The following is a 6,943-nucleotide window of genomic DNA, read 5'->3' on the forward strand; positions in this document are numbered from 1 at the left end:
CAGGAGAGCTAACAATTTAGATCAGACTTAGAAAATGGATTTTTTTTTCTTGCTTGCCTCTTGAGGCTTCTGTAGCTACTATAAATCATAATGTCTCTCTGACACACACCACCAAAGTTTATTCAATTTTTTTTCATGCTTTACAACACTGCTGTTTGTTTCCTTCTTTTTTTGTTGGATTTTTTGCATAGTGTATTACATCATTTTGTCCGTGATTGATTTTTGATTTGTTAGACCACGGTTAAATTCATTCTCTGTGAAGTCTTTGTAAACCAGTTTGATGATAAAATTTTCATTAGCACGTGCTCTGACAGCTACTTCTACATCAGTATTTTTCTGTACATACCAAGAAAAGCTATCCCTCTCAGAAGTGACATACCAGAGATTGTAGAGAAAGTTTACACCATTCGGGAGCCAGTATTGACATTTTGACACTGCATGAGTTATGTAATGATGGGAAAAGAAAATATTTTTTTCACCTTATGTTTTGGATTATAACAGTATAATTTTGTTGTATTTTACAGTAGTAATTTCAAATCTTCTCTTCTGGGATCCACAGGGATGTTTCCCAGGCGAAACACATTTTCAGCAAACACAGTGTACCTTTTGTAACACAGGTGTATGTTAGCATTAACTTGAAAAATCTATTTCGGGTCGTGGGTAAGAAACAGCACAGGGCAGCGACAGATCAATGTGTGTACTTTTAATGTCCATTCAAAGAAGTAGGACCCCAGAACACAGACAACAAACTTGATACATCACTTCACTGTGCAGCAGATCACTGCGCCCAATCTAAATTGTTGTAACACTACAGACAAGCTGCATTTACATTTACATAAAAATATAAAGTATGTATTTATCAAATTATGAAGCATTAATCAAAAAAACATCCAACCAATACCAAAAGAGGATCATCTTCAAAACAATTCTTCACAAAAATAAATCTCATCTTACACTTGTTTGGGTCCCTATAGCAGGAGCATCTGGCTTGATAATAAGGAAAACATTTGCAGACGGATACATTTCTGTCCATATGCTACCCCATATGTATAGCAATGAAGCACATTTTGAAGATCCTGCGTATATGCTGCAAATTGTTCATTCGTAAATCCCTGTTGACCTTGAAATATGTTAACAAAGACAATGAATCTTTATTGATTATCGATACATTCTGTTGTTGTAATAACTTGCTGCATTAACTTCAGTGCTTCATTTGTTCAGGTCTTGCCTATATGCTATTGTTTGTCCAAGGGGACCATTAACGTTTCTTCCAATCTTGGAGCTCACACTATTTCAGTGAGCGTTCCTGCTTAACAGGGAGTAGAGAAGGCATCGACAACCTGACACACACACTGAGTTCAGATATAAATTTTTATACTAAATTTGAGTCCAGTGATGTACATCTTGAAAACTCCAGCTGATGTCAAATACTTGGAGTTGCAGCCACGTATTCACTCCTTTTCTTTGTGATGGCCTTCCATCTTTTCTTCAGACATGACTCTCATCTCGCTGCCTTTGAACATGAAGAGCAAGAAAGGAGCAACTCAACCTTACACAAAACCGCGGGGTCACATCTTTCCCTTTCAATAAATTCTTTTTCCTCTCTTTTTCTGTGTGTTCACGGGGGAGGTTACAAAAATCATTGGAAAGATGGAACCAGGTTGAAGAGGTTAAGCTGTCTGAATAAGACTGGTGTTATTCTATTTTTTTTATTTTTTTATTATGGTCAACAAATCCCAAGACTGTCCATCTCTTTTTTCTTTCTGACTTCCTTACTCTGTCTGTGACACTCGACCCCAAACCCACTGGCTTCTGCTAAAGACATAAATCTCTAAAAAGAGCTCCTAAATATATTGTTTTATTTTTTGTAAATGCAAAATAATTTATTTCAAAAGCTGGGTACTGTCCTTCAAACAGGTGTGTACCTGTACTTGACTATACAGGCAACACTTAGTAAGATCAATTAAATGTAGGTTTTAGTCTTGGGATTTGTTGATGATAAGAAGAATACAGAAAATTGCCAGCCTTAAACTTTAAAATTGACATTCAGAACATTGATAGTTATGGTTAAAAAAAGAGTAAGTAACACACAGAGAAAGCTTGGCTTGAAATATGTTTTGCTGATTTTAAAAGATGAACGGAGGTGTGCTTAATTCATCATTCTTAAGAGATGGAGTTTACCCCTTGGGGTTGTACCACTCCTCCCCAGTGTAGATGACAAGGCAGATCAAGTAAACATCCCCCAAAGTTTTTTTTTTTTCTTTGACTTTCACTTCCCTTCTTCTGGTTTCTTTTGCTTAAAGAGACAGAAACAAAAGCTATCTGATGTGGTTATTCCCTCTACATTCAGCACTGTTATTTGTTTGAGGAAGCTCCTTCAGAAATACCTGCAGGTGGGACTGAAAAGACAGAGGCTGAAAGGAAAGAATGCCAGGAGAGTTTTATATAACAGGCTCAGACGGTATCCAAACAAATCAAGAAGGCAGGAGGGGGCTTTTATTGTGAAACTGACAGTTATGTTCCTTAAAATGGGAGATGATGTTACAACCTGATTGCCGAGGCTGGACACAGGAGACGCACAAGCGCACATGCAATTTGCAGATGTGCACGTATGTGCACAGAAAAAACACACAAACAGAGATCATTCTCTCTTTTTGTCCTCTTTATCCTTCTTGCAGATACACTTGAAAAGCACGGACAGAAAGAGAGATGAGAAAATTAGTTGATGCTGTCACCCTCAATGTGTGTATCACTGTATACACGTGTGTTTGTTGTATGTGTGTGTATTGAGGAATGGGATTTCTGTGTCAGCTGCCCCGTATAATGTGTCACAACATATCCTGATCCAAATCCATCACTGAGAACTCCTTCCCATCATCCATCACAGTCTTTCATGGCTCTGCCTCCTCAAGGGTTACACTGCAGAATGTCATTTGAAAGGCTGAGAGGGTCGTTCGCTGCTGGCTGCCCTGTATCAAAGACAATGTATGAAACAGGGGGGAAAGGAGAAGACTGCTGCCAGATTGCAACATGATAGGATGGAATCACATTTTTGCTTTGCTGTAGTTACAGAGTAAGTCATATATATGTGGTGGTTGTTCTCCTTGTTACATTTAGTTACAGCTGTACATTCAGCTGTGGTGTTTTTGGAGCGTATGCATGAAGTTGCAAGCAAGTTTAGTGATGAACAATTTCTGATGACACTGGCCTATCTATGAATGAATTAAATCTTTAGCTTCAAGGCAGAGACAAGCACCTTCCTCACCTGGCAGAGAAGATCAGCACATTCACTTGAGAGCTTGAGATGTGGGGCAGGCGACTTGATCAAGGAAATACTGACTCCTTTGAGAAATATGAGTGAATTTGCTGAAACCAGTGATTCTGGAGCCACCGCAGAGATTCCAGGTCTTAAAGAGCACATATCTTCCCTGAGAGGATTCTTTCAAAAACACTTCCAAAACAACAGTGCTCAGTATGACTGAGTGAGAGATCCATTCCATGCAGCAGCACCTGCTGAGGAGGACCAGTTCATTTCACAGCTCAGACGCTGAGTGAGTCCTGGCTTGGTGTGGAGAGGGAGCATCCACTCATGAGGCGGAGGGCTGTGGGCATTCTGCTGCCCTTCACCGCATCTTATCTCTGTGAGACGGGCTTTTCTGCTGTTGACTCACTGAAAACAAAAATACAGATCTAAGCTCAGCATTGATCATGACTTGAGAGTGGCAGTATCAAGCCTGCAACCCCATTTTGAAAAGATGTGCAGTGCAAAACAGGCTCATTGCAGCTAATGGAGTGATACGCAAGACTTGAGCTCTCACAAATTAACTTGTTCATCTTTCTTGCCAAATATCTGTGTTTGTTCTTTTTTTTTTTTTTTTGCACAGATTGAAATTTATTGTTATCATTCTAGCAAACTTTATTTCATTTTTTCTCTATTTTTGAAAGAACACAGAGATTGATAGAGTAATCTAGTGACAAATGTCAAAAAGCGGTTTGATAAAGTTGAAGTGAAAGTTGCTTTTTATTTGCACAGCAGAAAGTACTGAAAGAAAGGTGAAAGGAATGTTCATGTTCTGTCATTTAATTTACTGGATAATTAGAAGAGATGGTTTATCTTTGTACACTTGACGTACAAATGTATCAATTCTTAACCATCTTGTTTTTGTAATATGACTTCTGTCTCCTTCAAAATAAAGAAAAAGGTATACTCTCCATGGATGTATAATAAGAGTTGGATACAGCTTGCAGCCAATTTTTCCCAGTGGCCACTCAGTATTGCAGTGAAAAATCCCCCTGCGGCCCAAAAAGCATTTTCCCCATAGACCACCATTGTAAGAGAGATGTCTATAAACTGTTGACAGGACACCTTGAGCTGCAAACAATTTTTACTCTTTCTATTATGAGTTTTTGATCCATGGAGGTTATATATTTGTAAAACTTTCCTCAAGTTAAGAAAAGCAATTTAAGAGACGTCATCACAATGTAAAGTATATGGGCTGAGCTGGAACTCATGGGCGCATATTCAGCGGGCCACACAATGCAAACCAGGAAGCTAGAAACTTTTTTTGGCATATGCGCCAGCTGAGCAATTCTCATTGAACTGAATGGACGCCATTTTTGGTCCAATATCCAGCTCTTTCAATACATCCATGTTGTTGAACGGTTCAGTGGCTCACATAACAGTCACTACTTTACCTATAGATAGTGACAAAGGGAATGTCCTGATACAGTTTTATGAAATTTGAGGAATTTTAAACAGTGAATATAATCTGCAACCTTTGATTGGATTTAAAGCTTAATGTTGTTTCCAAAACTCTGCTTTGTTTTGCATAATCCTGAATGCAACGTCACTAAGTGTGAGTACTTACCGCATACTTACAGGTTTACTCATTCAGGTGAGAGATATTTGATTGATAATGTCAGGTATGTTATGAAGTGACCAACTAATACAGGCAATCTTACCCTGTTTCTTCAAGATTCATTATGGTAAGATGTTCTGGTAGAAGGCTAAGACTGGCAATATTTAATTTACTGGAAGTGAAATGTGGCAAAAGAGCCTGAATTCAGTCTTGCTTAACCCTATCTGGGCTTCACCAGACCCATATATACTGTCAGGAGAATTATTTCAAGCTCAAAGCCTTCCTAATGGAGCATGAGTAGCATTTTAGAAAACAAATTTGACAGATCACACATTATAAATGTATCATAGTTCATACAGCAGGCCTCAAGTGTTGCAAACATCCCTCATTTTCTAATGAATCGTTAACCTTTCTCATCTCCACTGCCTTGCAGAGAAGAAGGGGCTAAGTATAATACAACTGGCCTACTGTTTCCCACATTTACGTAAAACTTTAAACCAGTTTGTCATATAAATCAATTCATCACTTTCTTTATGAATTCTGTTGTATGATTAAACTTTGTTTAAACTCACAATAGTGGAAGGCAATGTATCTACAGCGATACTTTCTACTGTACAGCATGTTGGATGTTTGTGTCAGTTAAGACTCAGTGAAGTGTTCAAATAATTTAGTGTATATGTCAAACATTCAGTAAGTCATACTATCATACAATTTGAATGTTTGTTTGTTTTTTCCTGCCTCTCTCCTTACTCAACGTACCAGACTCTCCAGGTCACACTGGACAGGCTGCGTAACTTACACATTGTTCAAATTCACATTTCTTAGCATCTTATCACTTATCGTTGTCGGGATGGGCAGTATTCATAATAATCATAGATAATTATGAATTATGAAATCAAGATATTGTGAACTTTAATCAATAATTCGGGCACCAACTGTTGGATCTGTGAGGAGCACAGTTGATTATTTGCAATAATTATCAATTATCAATGATAATTAACTAATTATAACAATTAATAGAATTATTAATATGAATTAACAAATATGGGGCACCACCCGGAAACCTGAGCAGGACAAACACAAAACAGTCTAGCGTGGTGAACACAACTAAACAGGCAGAAACTTAAAATACTCCTCAGAGTAAAGCAGAACACATGGACACGGCGGTCCATCAGCTCACACAACAAACAATAGCAATAAAACTAAACAGCTAAATGCTAAACAACAGCAACTGATGCTGAAAAGAACACACAACTCACACTGCCTCTGCCCAGACTTATGTCTCTTACTTGGTCGCTTCAGAAAGCGAGCAGGGTGTGTGTGAAGTCCGTCTTTCTGTCCGGCTCTGTCCTCAGCTCGGATGCAGACGGTGGCGATTCTCACACGGTCAGCGAGTCTCACGGCAAGCTGGCTCTTGGCGGCGTGGCGAAGAAAACAGCAGAGTCGACTCAGTTGAAGGAGAGTGGGGCAGAGAAGTTCCGCTTCTTCCTGAAGAAAACTCAGTTTCTTCCTTCTCGAGGGAGTTGAGAGTGCTGGTTGCAGCAGCGGTCTCTCTTGGATCCAGGAATGGTGTTCGGGTGAACACGGGCAAAGTCTCGTCTCGTCCGGCAAGGGGAAAGACTTCGGTGAGGGGAAAAACACGTGCGTGGGGTACCTACGTTAGCAAAGCTGACTCACAGAAGGACGAAGTTCCTCCCAGCTCAGTTCACAATGAAGGCGGCGTGTTCTTCCGTTTTTAAAGGGGCGGTGATGTCATGGCTGTGTCATCAGGACACTCCCCCTGTGCAGGAGCGTCTCTGCCAATGAGAGACTGTATGTTGACTGCTCCCTGCTGAGGTGTGAAAATTGCAAAGCATCACTGGAAATGGAGTTTGCAATGGACTCCCATTGTCTGTTAGCAGCATTTTTGGCACTGTTCCTTTGTCTCAGGGGGACAAAGGAAAGAGCACCTCGTGGTCAGGCCTCAGCGGGTACATGTAGGCCTTCTCTGTGTGACCTCATGGTTTGAGGTCCAACATTGTAATACATTTAAAATGCTCTAAATGCTCCATTCAGTGACCCCTTGTGCCCTGTGAATTGGGGCA

General features: G+C 39.8%; 1 long non-coding RNA gene across 1 annotated transcript; it reads right to left on the reverse strand.

Moving 5' to 3' along the window:
* Positions 1–690: 690 nt before the first annotated feature.
* Positions 691–6,553, reverse strand: LOC121882793. Its single transcript, XR_006092159.1, has 3 exons — positions 6,149–6,553; positions 3,266–3,670; positions 691–2,969 (listed from the first exon to the last, which is right to left on the reverse strand). It is a non-coding gene; the product is annotated as an uncharacterized LOC121882793 (long non-coding RNA).
* Positions 6,554–6,943: the final 390 nt, after the last annotated feature.

This window comes from Thunnus maccoyii, chromosome 2 (assembly GCF_910596095.1).
Source record: "Thunnus maccoyii chromosome 2, fThuMac1.1, whole genome shotgun sequence".
Lineage (NCBI taxonomy): Eukaryota > Metazoa > Chordata > Actinopteri > Scombriformes > Scombridae > Thunnus > Thunnus maccoyii.